This window comes from Drosophila ficusphila, unplaced genomic scaffold, assembly GCF_018152265.1.
Source record: "Drosophila ficusphila isolate 14025-0441.05 unplaced genomic scaffold, ASM1815226v1 contig_414, whole genome shotgun sequence".
NCBI classification, from domain to species: domain Eukaryota; kingdom Metazoa; phylum Arthropoda; class Insecta; order Diptera; family Drosophilidae; genus Drosophila; species Drosophila ficusphila.
In genome coordinates this window covers 20,395,477-20,410,866 of record NW_025064328.1, presented here as the reverse complement: position 1 = coordinate 20,410,866, position 15,390 = coordinate 20,395,477, and positions in this window count along the sequence as shown.

Sequence of the window (15,390 nt, the reverse complement as noted above, 5' to 3'; positions counted from 1 at the left end):
ATCAGATATAGTCGACCGTTCCTGCCCGTTCCGACTTATATACTGCGTGCAATAACTACACACCTTTTGGGAAAGTTTTAGCAAGATAGCTTTAAAACTGAGAGACTAGTTTACATAGGAACAGACAGACGGGCAGACGTACATTCGTATTTCGATTCTGATCGTGATGCTGATCAAGAATATGTATGTATACTTTATTGGGTCTAAGGTGTCTCCTTCACTGCGTTGCAAACTTCTGACAGAAATTATAATACCCTTTGCTCTGCAAGAGTATAATAATATAGTAAAAACATCTGAGAAGACAATAAATTCTTTCCGGTAAAGTTTTTCGCTTGAAAAACACGGCAATGTTCTAAAAACGGGTTGTCTCGCAGCTATTTTAACAAATAACAAGGTAGCATTTTTAAAAAAGAATAAATTTCCTAGCCCATTTTTAGCAAAAGCCCCTAAAGCGCAACTTTAACAATTATAAGTTAAAATCTGGAACTTTTATAGTTATCATTAATTTACAATGATTTTGTATAAATTTATATTGAGGTCAGGTATTTTTACTATTAACAAAAAATCACGAGGAATTTAATTTAATATTCAACATCTGAGATTTTACTATATTATTTTTAAACAAGAAAAGAAGCTTATGTACATATATACCCTTGCAGTCATCAAATACATACATATGTATTTACATAAGTCGAACAAAAAACAACATCGAAGCTATGACGATTTTCCTATTAATTTTCCATATTTTCGACTATTGTTTATATGGCAGCTATATGACATGGTTATACGATTTCGATAAAATTTAATTCGTAATTCAAGAGTGGTTAGAAAACTCTATGTTCCAAAAATTATGCTTCTCTGATGAAAAAAATGGATAAGAATTAAGGTGCCAATCAAAAATAGTTAATGCATAGTTAAGCTGTAATAAGCTAATACATTAATTAAACTGTTAATATCTGTATGCAACCTGTTCAATTAGAATTTCTTTTGACACTCACACCTCTTACCCTTTTTCTACTGCTGTAAATTAATTCGTTTTGGCGCAGAAAGGATTTCGGCTTAAAATCGTCTTCTTGCTCAAGTAAGCATACATACATACATACGCACTTACTTGTTCTCACACACGCAACCGTATTCTATTTTTAAATTTTTACGCTCTCAACTTTGTGCGAGCGCGCTGAGAGCGAGAGAGGATAGAAGAAGATAGAGAGATCGTTCGTCAGTGGTTAGAGCGGGATGGGGATGTGTCGCGTAACCGAAAAATGTGACGCGTAACCGAGAAATGTGACGCGTAACCGAGAAATGTGACGCGTAACCAAAAAAAAATGTGACGCTAAATTTTTTCCAACGCCGATAAAGAAGTTTCACTTCAAAAATTCTTACTCTATTGTTTTTCATCAGATCGACTTGAATTCTTCAAGATGGCGTTTTCTAACTGTTATTGAATTTCGGATTAAATTTGATCAAAATCGGATAACTCTATCATATAGCTGCCATAGGAGGGATCGAAAATTATATATAGAATTAATGGAAACAAATTGATAACATCGTTGTTTTTCATCAGACAAGTATGATTTTTGGAATATAGAGTGTTTTTACGACTCTTGAATTACGAGTTAAATTTGATCAAAATCGGACAACTATATCGTATAGCTCCCATATGATCTATAGTCAAAAATATGGAAAATGAATAGAAATATCGTCTTAGCTTCGATGTTGTCTAGCCTTTATGCGTTTTGTTCGACATATTTGATGACTGCAAGGGTATATAAGCTTCGGCTTGCCGAAGCTGGCTTACTTTCTTGTTGACTATACCTTCTGTCAAAAAAGTACCGGGACTGGGTTAATAACACTCACATTTTCTATTTATTCATCCAAATTTATTTTGTCGCCTTCAAAGTAGTCCCCATTAGAGGCAATACACATATGCCAGCGATTCTTCCAGTCTTCGAAACATTTTTTATAAGCGTTTTCCGGGATAGCCTTCAACTCCCGTGCCGAATTTTGTTTAATGTCTTCAATGGTGCTAAAACGGGTTCCACGAAGCGGCAACTTGAGTCGAGGAAACAAAAAGAAGTCGCACGGAGCTAAATCTGGCGAATACGGAGCTTGTTCGATGGTATTTATCGAGTTTTTGACCTTGTATTCGTTGACAATGGTAGCTCTTTTGGAACAAGCCGTGCAGCGACTCGTTTCATACCCAAACGGTCAGTCAAAATGGTACGAATTGACTCGTGAGAGATGTTCAGGACTTGTGCTATCTCTCGTAAGCTGACATGATGATTTTCAAAAATAAATTCCTTCACTGCATCGATGTTAGTGTCGGTGAGAGAGGTGGATGGTCGTCCCGAACGAGGCATGTCTTCGACAATCTCACGACCCTCTTGGAATGCTTTGTACCACTCAAAAGCACGTGTTCTCGATAAAACTGCATCACCATAAGCCTTCTGCAACATTTTTAACGCGTCAGTACAAGAAATTTTGTTCGCAACACAAAATTTAAGACAAATTCGTTGTTCAATATAGTTGTTCATTATAAAATTCGGCAAGCAATCAGAACATAGACTGACGTAACCAGCGACTGTAAACAAACTACTTCACAGATCGCGATCAAACTTTACTTAGTAATGCAGAACAGTGTTACCAACATAACAAAAAAAAAATTTCCGAAATCGGTTTAGCACAGGCGTTTTAATTAATCCAGTCCCGGTACTTTTTTGACAGAAGGTAGATCATATGGGAGCTATACGATATAGTTGTCCGATTTTGATCAAATTTAACTTGTAATTCAAGAGTCGTAAGAACACTCTATATTCCAAAAATCATTCTTGTCTGATGAAAAACAACGATGTTATCAATTTATTTCCATTAATTCTATATATAATTTTCGATCCCTCCTATGGCAGCTATATGATAGAGTTATCCGATTTTGATCAAATTTAATCCGAAATTCAATAACAGTTAGAAAACGCCATCTTGAAGAATTCAAGTCGATCTGATGAAAAACAATAGAGTGAGAATTTTTTATTTCATTCTCTTGTATTGGAGCTATCCGATATAGTCGGCCGATCCGGCCCGTTCCGACTTATATACTGCGTGCAACAACTACACAACTTTTGGGAAAGTTTCAGCACGATAGCTTTAAAACTGAGAGACTAGTTTGCGCGGAAACGGACAGACGGGCAGACGTACATACATATTTCGATTCTGCTCGTGATGCTGATCAAGAATATATATACTTTATGGGGTCTGAGGTGTCTCCTTCACTGCGTTGCAAACTTCTGACTGAAATTATAATACCCTTTTGCTCTGCAAGGGTATAAAAAAAAACTTTTCTTGATTACCTCGGGAAATTCATTATCTTTACAACGCATATCACATTTTATTTTTAAGATGATCCGTGAACGCCCTATGATGTTCACCGCAAAACAACTTTTTCTTTGGGCGCTTCGGAAGATTAACCGCCAAAGGCTTATTTCTAAATAATTTCTAATAGTCTTCAAAAGTTGAACAATAAAATGTAATTAAGAATAATCTTACTCATTTCACCGCAAAAAACAACCAAACATGGCCCTTTTTTTGGCCTTCAAAAACCTTAAGGTCTTTTAGAATATAGTACAATTGTCTGCATCCAAAAACGTCAAACGTGTTTATCTTGAAAGTTAACTGTAAACATAAATCGAATTATTCTTTCCGGTTAATTGAAAAATTCGACAATATTTTTGCAATCTTATCTTCCAGCGACTTATGTGTGTACATAGTAACTATACAATTTTTTTAATTTTTCATATTTTCAAATTCAGATCAAAATTGTGTAAACTACGTTTCCGGCTGTGCACCGAAGTCGTTCTGTTTTTAAATTTCTTAGCTATATATTTTTTGTCATTGCAGATTAATATTAAAAACTAAAAACCTTTTAAAATATACATCTTTTTTACTCTACAGTGGTGTTATCCCTTAAGTAATGTAAGTGCTGTATTCATTTCACCACATTTGAACTAGTGCTCAAAACTGGTTTAGTATATGGATATAAATCTCCGCGAACAAGTTTTTTTTTTTAACAAATCGGAGGTTATAGGGAAATGTTGTCTCACGTTTTTAATAAATTTTGCATTGCGCATCAGAAAGCAAACAAAAAAAGTACTGGTGGTAGGGTGGCCGAAAGAGCTGGGGTACATTGACACATGTGGCTGGAAAGTACAAACACCGTAGATAAATACACATTTATCTACCCAAAAAAGACTTCACACACCCAAAGAATAATAAAATAAGTACATTAAAATTTTTTTGAATGTTTGGAAAACCAGGTATGGGGAAATCCTTAAAAATCAATGTGTCAAGGGCCTCTTCAACTTTCACCTTCCACCCTCTCCCTCGTTTAGTCATAAAGTCAACAGTCAGGCTTCATTTTGACGGTGGAGATAACATTTAGAGGCGTCTCCGTTGTTAAATCAAAGTTAATCCCTTTTCAATTAGGCTCGCAAAATGCACACACTTACCTTGCTTTAAAAATAATAGGGAACGAAAAAATTCTATATTTTACTTTAAAACAAGAAAGGAAGCTAGCTTTGGCAAGCCGAAGCTGATATACCCTTGCCGTCATCAAATATGTCGAAAGAAATACATTAAGGCTAAACAGAATCGAAGCTAGGACGATTTTTCTATTAATTTTATGAATATTTTCGACTATTGTTCTGACGGCTATATGATAAAGTCGTCCGATCTTGATGAAATTTAATACGAAATTCAAAAGTCGTTAGAAAACTCTATTCCAAAAATCATGCTTGTCTGATGAAAAACAACGGTGTTATCATTTTCTTTCCGTAATTTCTAAACAGATTTTTCGATCTTTCCTATGCCAGCTATATGATATAGTAATCCGATTTTAAAATTAGGGTTGTCGAAAATTTTAAAAATATCGTATCGATGATATTTTTTTTATCAAATAATATGATAATAATATTTCTAAATATCACCGAAAAATATCGATATATTGATATTTTTGATATTTTTTGTGTTAAATAAAAAAATTTCCTGCCCACAATAAAAAGACAATAAGTTTCGGTAATTGTTTACAAGTGCGGTCCGGACTTCGAAATCCGTTGGCGGAAAGTGAAAATTTTGCACCGTTTTTTTGTTATTAACAATCCTTACTTCAGCATTCTTGAAAGTCTCCGTTATTGTCATAATACCTTCAAAGTTCGTGGACAGCTAAGAATGAAAACTAATTAATATATCTGTGAACAACGTGGGTGTGCGCGTTTGGCGCCAAATTTCGGTGGTATGTGCGTAAGTTACATATGCACACATAGACAACGAAATCTGGCCATACGCACACATAGCACATATACATAGCATACATAGCACATATATTCCTTCTTTTGCGCGCATTTTGCGAAAATATTATTTTGCGCTTGAATTCGTTCACTTGAAGTCGCTTTGAAATACAAAGTAACCGAGACAAAAATATCAAAAAATATCAAAAAAATATACCTATCGATTTTCCGATATTTAGGCAAACAAAAAATTACGATATAAATATATCATTTTAAAAAGAAAATATCGATATATTGATATTTTGATATATTATCAACAACCCTATTTAAAATTTAATTCGTAATTCAAGAGTCGTTTGTCTAATGAAAAACGATATTATAATTCTTTTTCCGTTATTTTTATATAGAATTTTCGATTTTTATGGAAGCTATATGATAACGTTGTCGGATTTTAATTAATTTTTTTTCTCCATTCGAGGGTTATTAAAAAATACTTATTTTGAAAATCATGCTCGTGGAATTAAAAACAATCCGTCCCGTTCCGCCTTATATACTGCGTGCAATAACTACACCACTTTTGGTAAAGTTTCAGCAAGATAGCTTTAAAATTGAGGAACTAATTTAAAGAGAAACGAATCTATGTAAACTTGTCTCTCAGCTTTGCAGCTAGGTTACTAAAAATGTACCAAAAGTTGTGTAGTTATTTCACGCAATACATATATAAGTCGGAACAGGCGGGCTAAGACACAGAGTTTCCATAGCGGATAAATAACGGGAAAACAATTAACACGTTTTGATCATATCGACTTTGTTTTTTCGATATGGCTACTATTGAATTTCGAATTAAATTTTATCCCATAGGAGAGATATAGTTGCCAAAGGAAAGATCGAAAAATCTGTAAAGAGCTTATGAAAATAAATTTATAATATCGTTGTTTCTCATCAGACAAGCAACTATTTAGGAATATAGAGTTTTCTAACGAATATTAAACTTCGAATTCAGTTTTATAAAAATCGGATGACTATATAGCTGTCCTATGAACAATCGTCATAAATATAGAAACTTTACGGAAAATTTGTAATAGCCTCAATATTGTTTAACATTCATGCATTTTGCTCAACATTTGTGATGATTGCAAGGGTATTTGAGCTTCGGCTCGCTAAAGAAAGCTTCTTTTCTTGCTTTTTTTTTGTGTATCCTTTCTTGCTTCCTACTTGGATTATACTTTGCTTGACATTGAAATACTATTGTTTTGTCTGAGGCAAGAGTATTTCTCTCGTCTGCTGATACTGAAACTATAATTGAAAGTGTTTAATTGAAAGTGTAAATTGCGATTGCTTGCGTGCTGGCGAAATTTCCTTTTTCTTTCCCAGCAATTGGTTGCCGCGTAGTAATTTGTGTGCTTTCTGCGGCATAAGTCTGAGATTAAGTATTAAACATTTTACTTCTGAGCCTAAGCGCATGGAAACATTCCATCGGCTTACACCCACGCCCATAATTAGGAGAGCAAATAGATTAAGCCGATGCACAGTGGTCCGGCTATATGGAAAAAGTGGTCATAAACCAGAAACTCAACGTAGAGAGTTCAAAATTTGTAGTCGGAGGTTTTGGGGTCGCTGATTTTGAATATGAAGTGGAAATTTCAAAATTCAAAATGGCGGCTCCAATATGGCAGTTGTGACTTCCGTAAATAGCTGGTGAATATATTATCTAATTTTTCACGACCCCAGAAAGTACCACGTGGAGGTTTACGGTAAATTTAGACTCTCCTTTTTTTTTTTTTTTTTTTTTTTTTAAATTTTTAAAATTTAAAAAAATTTTTTTTTAATGTTTCTTTTAATTTTTTTTTTTTTTTTTTAATACAAATTTTGGTTTTTTTTTTATTATTTTTTTTTGGATTTTTGTTTTTTAATTTTTAAGTATCTGCTCACTGAGAATCACTATCTGACTCTAGACGTTCTGATTCAATGGACGGCAGCCTGAAAAGTCCCATAACCTCTTTTGCTAAAGGCTTTGTGTACTTTTGAAAGCATTTGGATTTTGAAAGTATTACTGGATCAGAAGAAATTAGCAAATTATGCATCAAATCCACCATGGTATCTTTTCTTGATATTTTTATGCACACGTGCGAGAATGAGAATGAGCGCAAAGTAGAACTAGGGAAGATAAAATCACTGACTTTTGTTTTTGTCGCTTTCGCTGCTGATAAGGCTGGTGCTTAATTTCGGCAATAGGTGTGGAAAAAATGTTCGCATTTGCGTTTGCGCAATTTTGCGCCAAAGTTTTAAATTGGGTATTGTAGTACAGATGTGTACTAATAATATGGTCTCTGGTTGGAAGCTGATGGAAGGCTTAAAATATTCGATTCAAAAAAAATTATTTAAAAAAAAACAATTTTTTGCTAATTAAATGAGAATCCCATCAATACAACAATACATATTGATAACAATTTTTATTGATAATATAGTTTACAGTAATAAAGAACTGTTAAAAAAAAAAATTGAATCGTAGAAATGTTCGTAAATAGAAAAAAATTATATTATAATTTTATAGGATTTTCGTCACTTGTCACTTTTAAGATTAAAAATTTTTATGTAAACGGAATTAAAACAAGCTAATACTTTGGGGAACCATAGTTCAAATATTCAAGAATTTATTAGAATTAGAAATTTTTAAATCCAGGACTATTGAAAAATTGGATTTATGGCAGCATCCGGACCACTGTGGCGATGGTTTGACTGCTATTCGACGACAAAGTGGAAATGCGCAGGGAGGAGAGTTTCCCGCGGGTTATGTTCAAATGAAAACATTATCCAGCCGTGTGACAAATGAAATCAAGACGCCGCTTAGATAAAAAAAAATAAAAAGTAAAGAGCGACGTTAAAGGTTCTTTAAGAAGTTAAAGGTTCTTCTAGGGGAATGACAGACAAAGGACCTGCAGCCATTCTATACAGGAATGTCTGTCTAAGTTTAAATGCTATCTAGCCGAAATATTTCCACAAAAATTAATACGTCGTTGATTTTTATTATGATTTTTTAGGATTCTTGAATTTTGAATTAAATTTCATGAAGACTATTTCTTATAGATCAAATGAAAGATCAAAAAATCTCTATACAATTATTGAATCAAAAGTTATAATGACTGATGGAACAATAGTTAATTAAAAATGTTTTAAGACCAGGTTCCTCAAAAAAATTTTGAAAAAGTGGAAGTGTTTTTTTTTCATTAATTGCTACTGTATACTCGTCGAAATAGTACCTACATATGTACTTGCGATGACTGCAAGAGTTTATATGCTTGGGCTCGCTGAAGCAAGCATCCTTTCTTGTTTTTATACCCTTGCAGAGCAAAAGGGTATTATAATTTCAGTCAGAAGTTTGCAACGCAGTGAAGGAGCAGTGCTGCCAACTTTTGATCAGCAAAAAAATCTGTTTTTGACGGAAAGAATAAAGAAAAAAGCTAAAAAAAATTGTTCAAAAATCCAATAAAAAGCTAAACAAAAAATTTCTCAAAAAGGCGAAAAAAATTCAAAAAATAACGATTTATTAAGTTAAATTTTATCAATATCTTCTTCGTCTTCCTCATTTGCGTATGACATATTGATTCCTATCATTGAACCGTTTTTTAAACTGGCTTCCCAAGTGGTCAATTTTAGCTGCAATAGTGGTCTTGCAGTAGTTGCAATAAACCCTCTGCTGGTTTGTGTCGTCTCTGCGAATCCATGCCTTGAACTCTTCATTTTTAAGCCAGACATCGCGGCATTTTTGCTTATATTCTTTCGGCATTTTAGAACTTCAGCACTTCAGAACTAAGAATTTACGCGCACTTTTTATATAGAGATGGAATCACTATGCGAGTGATGACATATGCGTATATCGAGAAAACCACATACGCTACCACATTTTCTGGTTTGTTTGTAAGTGACTATCGTAAAGCTGCCACTTTTTCATATTTTATACTTAAGTGTTTATAATACAAAAAAAATCGTGAAAAGCCGACTGAATTTTTAAAAAAGCCAGATTTCCCGCTTTTCCTAATTCCCGCAATTCACAAATTTTTCCCGCAGTAAGCCTTCAAAAAAAGCCAGTTTTGACGGGAAAAAAATCCAAATTGGCAGCACTGTGAAGGAGACACCTCAGACCCCATAATGTATATATATTCTTGATCAGCATCACGAGTAGAGTCGGAATACGTCTGTCCGTCTGTCCATCTGTCCGTCTGTCCGTTTCCGCGCAAACTAGTCTCTCAGTTTTAAAGCTATCTTGCTGAAACTTTCCCAAAAGGTGTGTAGTTATTGCACGCAGTATATAAGTCGGAACGAGCCGGATCGGCCGACTATATCGGATAGCTCCCATACGAGGGAATGAAATAAAAAATTCTCACTCTGTTGTTTTTGATCAGATCGACTTGAATTCTTTAAGATGGCGTTTTCTAACTGTTATTGAATTTCGGATTAAATTTGATCAAAATCGGATAACTCTATCATATAGCTGCCATAGGAGAGATCGAAAATTATATATAGAATTAATGGAAATAAATTGATAACATCGTTGTTTTTTATCCCACGAGCATGATTTTTTGAATATCAAGTTTTTTAACAACTCTTATATTGAGAAAAAAGTTTCATAAAAATCAGTCATCTATATCTTATAGCTGCCATAGGAAAGATCGAAAAATCTATATAGAAATAATGGAAATAAAATTATAACATCCTTGTTTTTCATCAGACAAGTATGATTTTTGGAATATAGAGTTTTCTTACTATTCTTGAATTACGAATTAAATTCGATCAAAATCGGACAACTATATCGTATAGCTCCCATATGATCTATAGTCAAAAATATGGAAAATGAATAGAAAAATCGTCTTAGCTTCGTAGCCTTTATGCGTTTTGTTCGACATATTTGATGACTGCAAGGGTATATAAGCTTCGGCTTGCCGAAGTTAGCTTCCTTTCTTGTTTTAATTTGTCACTCCCACCGTTTTACGCCCACCAGCCTTGGGTTCTGTTCGTTTATACTGATCTAGTTTAAGTTTCTGTTTCGTATTTCTAGTGAAAGTTGTATTGATTATTTTCAGTCAGATACGTAATAAATCTTGGTAAAAATTAAACTGAATTGGTGCAGTGCAAAAGCATTGAACCGATTAAAGTCATACATGACTTTCTCCAGTTAACTAGAAACGGAATCTTCCCCGGCTCATCAGCATTTGCAGCCAGTTTCCCCGCCCTCCTTACCATCGTCATCAGCATTAGCAACATCATTGAAAATAAATGCCACGACAACCGTCTGCGCATTCAAGTGACTTAATTAAACGTTTTCCTGTACAGATAAATGTCGGCGACTGTGTAACTCGGGATGGGTGTATCTGCACGTATCTGTATATCTAGGGGTTTGCCGTGGAGGCTGTCCCGAGAGCGGGACAAATAAGAAGGTCGGGAGGTGAACTCGTTAGAATGAATGAATAAGATCTCGTCTTACGGGGTGAAGCTAGTGATAGTCCTGTCAATGCCCGTGTGGGTGATGGAGCACGTTTTTATAAATTGCACACGAACGCATTTGGGCGGTGCTTCAATCTATTTGAAATAGATGAAAAAGAAGGTGTGAGGACCCCAAGGTCCTGTATATGTCGTTAGCACCTTCCATTTAGCCGCCGTGTAGGCCAGTAAGGTATCTCACGAGCCCATAGATCTCGTGTCCCCCTCGGCCAAAGTGCATTACTTACACCTTAGCACGGAAAGATTTCACCGGCTTTCCGTCTGTTCTTTGGGGAAACCAAAACTGGGGTTCTCCCATCGTCACAACTATAGCCGCTGGTACATGCCTTACTCTGCCAGAAAAGTTGGCTCGCGATTCTGTTGCGTAAATCCCAGTGGAAGTTTTTCTTCGCCAGCAAACTTTTCATACCCTTGCAAATGGCATAAAGCTTTAAAGTATATTTTTTCGTTCTACATTTTTACACAGCTGCAAAATTAACACGGGTTGTTTTATTAAATGATCCCCAAACAATGTCCATTTTTTAGTTCCATCAGTTTTTTAGTTAGTCAGATTAAAATTATAGGGGCCATTAAAAAAATAGCTACAATTTTTGCTTTTATTGTCTTATGTAACTTTAAAGGGACTGCCGAATTCTGATGAATAACATTTTATTGAAACGTTTTTGAAGCAAAGTAATGACGTTCTGCTCTTTAGACTCCGGAATAATTATTTGTTTGGCCAGAAACAAATAAATTTGTAACAAAATGTATATCTTATTTCAATATTTGATACATATAATTTTTATATGTACTTGCTTTTAGTGCACACGAAAGGGTGTTTCAATGTAATTGAAACAAAGTAACTTTTAAAATACTTGGATTTATAAAAAATATGTTAAACATAAATTTGAGCCCAATTATAAATACCATCGAAAGTTTGAGCTTAGCAAAGAAATTTTTTAAAACTTTATTACCTTTTAGTATTGTGGATATTATATATTACCCTTTGAATGAATTGAAACTCCGATTGTATACTGATATCAACATGATTTTTAAATCCTTATTTAGTCTTTAAAGGATATTAAAACTTCGGATTTCCCTAGGTGCCATTATTTCTCGTTAACCATAAACTCAGCACATAAAGGGCAACGCAAAGTTAAAGAGCAACTTTCGAGCAGAGATGAAATTTCCTGGTAACGATCAACTTTCGCTGGTACGACTTCAATCCCGGGCTCGAAAATTGGCCCGATTTGCTGTTGTTGAACTAGAATTTGTTCCACTCAATGTGAAGAGGGCCAGGCAGCGAAGGATTGCCATGGTATTTTCCGGTCAATCGTATATTTCATATTTGAACTTTTTAGTTGCTGCCGAGCTGTCGGGCTTATATTAATTTGATGCATTCTTTATAGGTTCCTGCTGTTTTGCTGTTTTGATCCGATAAGCGGGAAAACGTTTGGCGCGGCAACTCCAAATTTTTGTTTGGGTCTGCAGCCCAACTTTGCTGGCCCTCGGTTCTGTTTACTTTGCTGTGCTGCCAAGCTGCACAGTTTCAGATAAGCTGCAGCTGCAACTGGCCCTGCAAAACGAAATGCGATACATAATTTTAATTTTGCGGCAGCCAAGCGTGCAAGCGTTTGATATTTGGTCCGACAAATGCTATAGTTGCTGCACTTAGCTTAAGCTTAAAGATTTTTCCTGCAGTTTGCAAGCACCACTTACATTATCATTATGCAGTGGGCATGTGTGTGCACTCCACCTTTTGAAATAATTAAGACTTTTAGTGCTACAGCAGCGGATGCACCGGCCACGGGCTGAGTGTGTGAGGGACTTGTGCCACAGAAGGCTGCAACTGCCATACGGCCACTACGTGCCTGAAACCACCATCACAGCAAAATATGCTAAGCACTTTAAGTGCCAACATAGTCGTCTGTCCTGGCTGCATCCAGCCATAGGCTCCTTTCTTCTGACCAGATTCCGAACTTTTCGTGGACGCTGGTTGATGACGTCCTCGTTGCTGTTGTTCCTTCTAACTGCCGCTGACGCTCATGGTTTATTCATGAGGCTCCGGCATCGCTATCTGTACGCCTCCCATCCGTCGGTATGGTTATGTCGATCAATAGCGTTTAAATGAGGCGACGTTTTGTGATTGTTTCTAACTAGATCATTTTATGGGACACATTTGCGCTCACATTCAAACGCATTCATGATTAGTTTTATTTATTTTTATACCCTTGCAGAGCAAAGGGTATTATAATTTTAGTCAGAAGTTTGCAACGCAGTGAAGGAGACACTTCAGACCCCATTTCAATCGAAATATGTCTGTACGTCTGTCCGTCTGTCTGTTTCTCTTTAAACTAGTTTCTCAGTTTTAAAGCTATTTTGCTGAAACTTTCCCAAAAGTTGTGCAGTTATTGCACGCAGTATGTAAGTCGGAACGGGCCGGATCGGCCGACTATATCGGATAGCTCCCATACCAGAAAATAAAATAAAAAAATCTTACTCCGTAGTTTTTGATCAGATCGACTTGATTTCTTCCAGATCGCGTTTTTTAACTCCTATTTAATTTTGGATTACATTTTATCAAAATCGGATACCTCTATCACATAGCCATAGAAAAGACCGAAATACATATATTATATAACCTAGTAAACTCGGCGAACTCTGTTTCGTCGCCGTCTTGAATGATATTAGCTCCAAAGGAAGTCATGCGAAAGTTATTGTATTGAAGGATTTGTTGAAGAAAATGGCTGGAATTGGGATCACTCACATCGAACAATGTTTTCAGTGGCTGTGGTGGTCAGGGGGCAATTTGGCCCGGGCCCCGGGCTTTTGGGGGCCCCGCGCGATATGATATATGATATATATGATGATATGTAAGGATTGACAATCTCCCAAAATTGAATTTTTGCCCCGGGCCCCAGACTACCCCCTGGTACCCCCCCTGCGCCCCTGGGTCATACTATACCTTTTTGGAAAGCTCATTTCACGCGCTAACACGTGTTTGATTGATTGTCTTTTCTTTTAAGTCGTTCGTTAGTTATAGCGTCGCAATCATGGAGCAAAGAGAAAATACGGCATATTTTACAGTACTACTACGATAAAGGCAAAAATGCATCTCAAGCCGCCAATAAAATTTGTGCAGTTTATGGACCCGACACAGATTCCATTTCCACCGCACAGCGATGGTTTCAACGTTTTCGTTCTGGTGTAGGGGTGGTCGAAGATGCGCCACGCTCCGGAAGGCCTGTCGTCGAAAATTGCGATAAAATCGCTGAATTGGTCGAAAGAGACCGGCATAGTAGCAGCCGTAGCATCGGTAAAGAGCTGGGCATGAGTCATCAAACCGTTATTAACCATTTAAAGAAGCTTGGAGTCACTAAGAAGCTCGATGTATGGGTGCCACACGCATTGACGCGAAAAAACCTCTTTGACTGTATCGACGCATGCGAATCGCTTCTAAATCGCAACAAAATCGACCCGTTTTTGAAGAGTATGGTGACTGGCGATGAAAAGTGGGTCACTTACGATAACGTAAGGTGCCAACGGTCGTGGTCTGGACTGGACCTCTTGAAGACAGCACTCATGCAGAAGAGGCCATCTTTGATCAACAGAGGCCGAATTGTCTTCCACCAGGACAACGCCAGGCCACACTCATCTTTAGTGACGCGCCAGAAGTTCCGGGAGCTCGGATGGGAGGTTCTTTTGCATCCACCGTATAGTCCGGATCTCGCACCAAGTGATTACCACCTGTTTCTGTCCATGGCGATCGCGCTTGGTAGTCTGAAGTTGGCCACAAGAGAGTCCTGTGAAAATTGGGTCTCCGAGTTTTTTGCCAATAGGGAAGCGAGCTTCTATGAGAGGGGCATAATGAAGTTGGCATCTCGTTGGGAACGCGCCATCGACCAAAACGGCGCATATTTGACTTGAATCGCATTATTGTAACCAATTTTATGAACAATTAAAAACTCAATAAAAATACCGCAAGACTTTTTTGACAACCTAATATTTTGTCTTTCTTCGCTTAAGTTCTGTGAATATACTTGTAGCTGGCTTGCATGTTTTGTGCGGCGGCCGATCTTCGCACGTCGTGAATTTAACCTCAAATGCACGATGCACATAATTTACACAGTTAAACTTACCACTTTAAAGACAAATGCCTGCTGTTGAAATTGAATAAAAACTTTTTTAATTCACTTGAGTGAAAATGCTATGGTAGCGTGTGTTTGTCAGTGTGATGAGGAAGTTATTTTTTTTTGTAATGCTTTGCTTTGTTTATTGAATCTTCTCCTTACGAGACTAACAATAAGTGTATTAAATCTTGTACAATCTATCAGTCATATAGACTAAAACAGTAAAAAAGGCCCTGACAAATTCTGGCTGGGTTGGAAGGTCGTTATGTTGTAGGCGGGTTCTTCTGGAAAGCCGAGTCAGATCCCTTGCGAGAGGATTTGGGTGGGCTGAGACTTTTTCCTTGTATGACCTGTGCATGTTTTGGTTTCGAATATAGATGGTGCCCCAGTGATATTTCTCAGGATCTTTGCTTGAGCGCGCTGTATGATGTCTGTGTTAGTTTGGCTCGGGTTCCCCCAGAGCTGGGCTTAAGAGTGGAGTTGTACAGAAGTACCTTGTAGTCCAG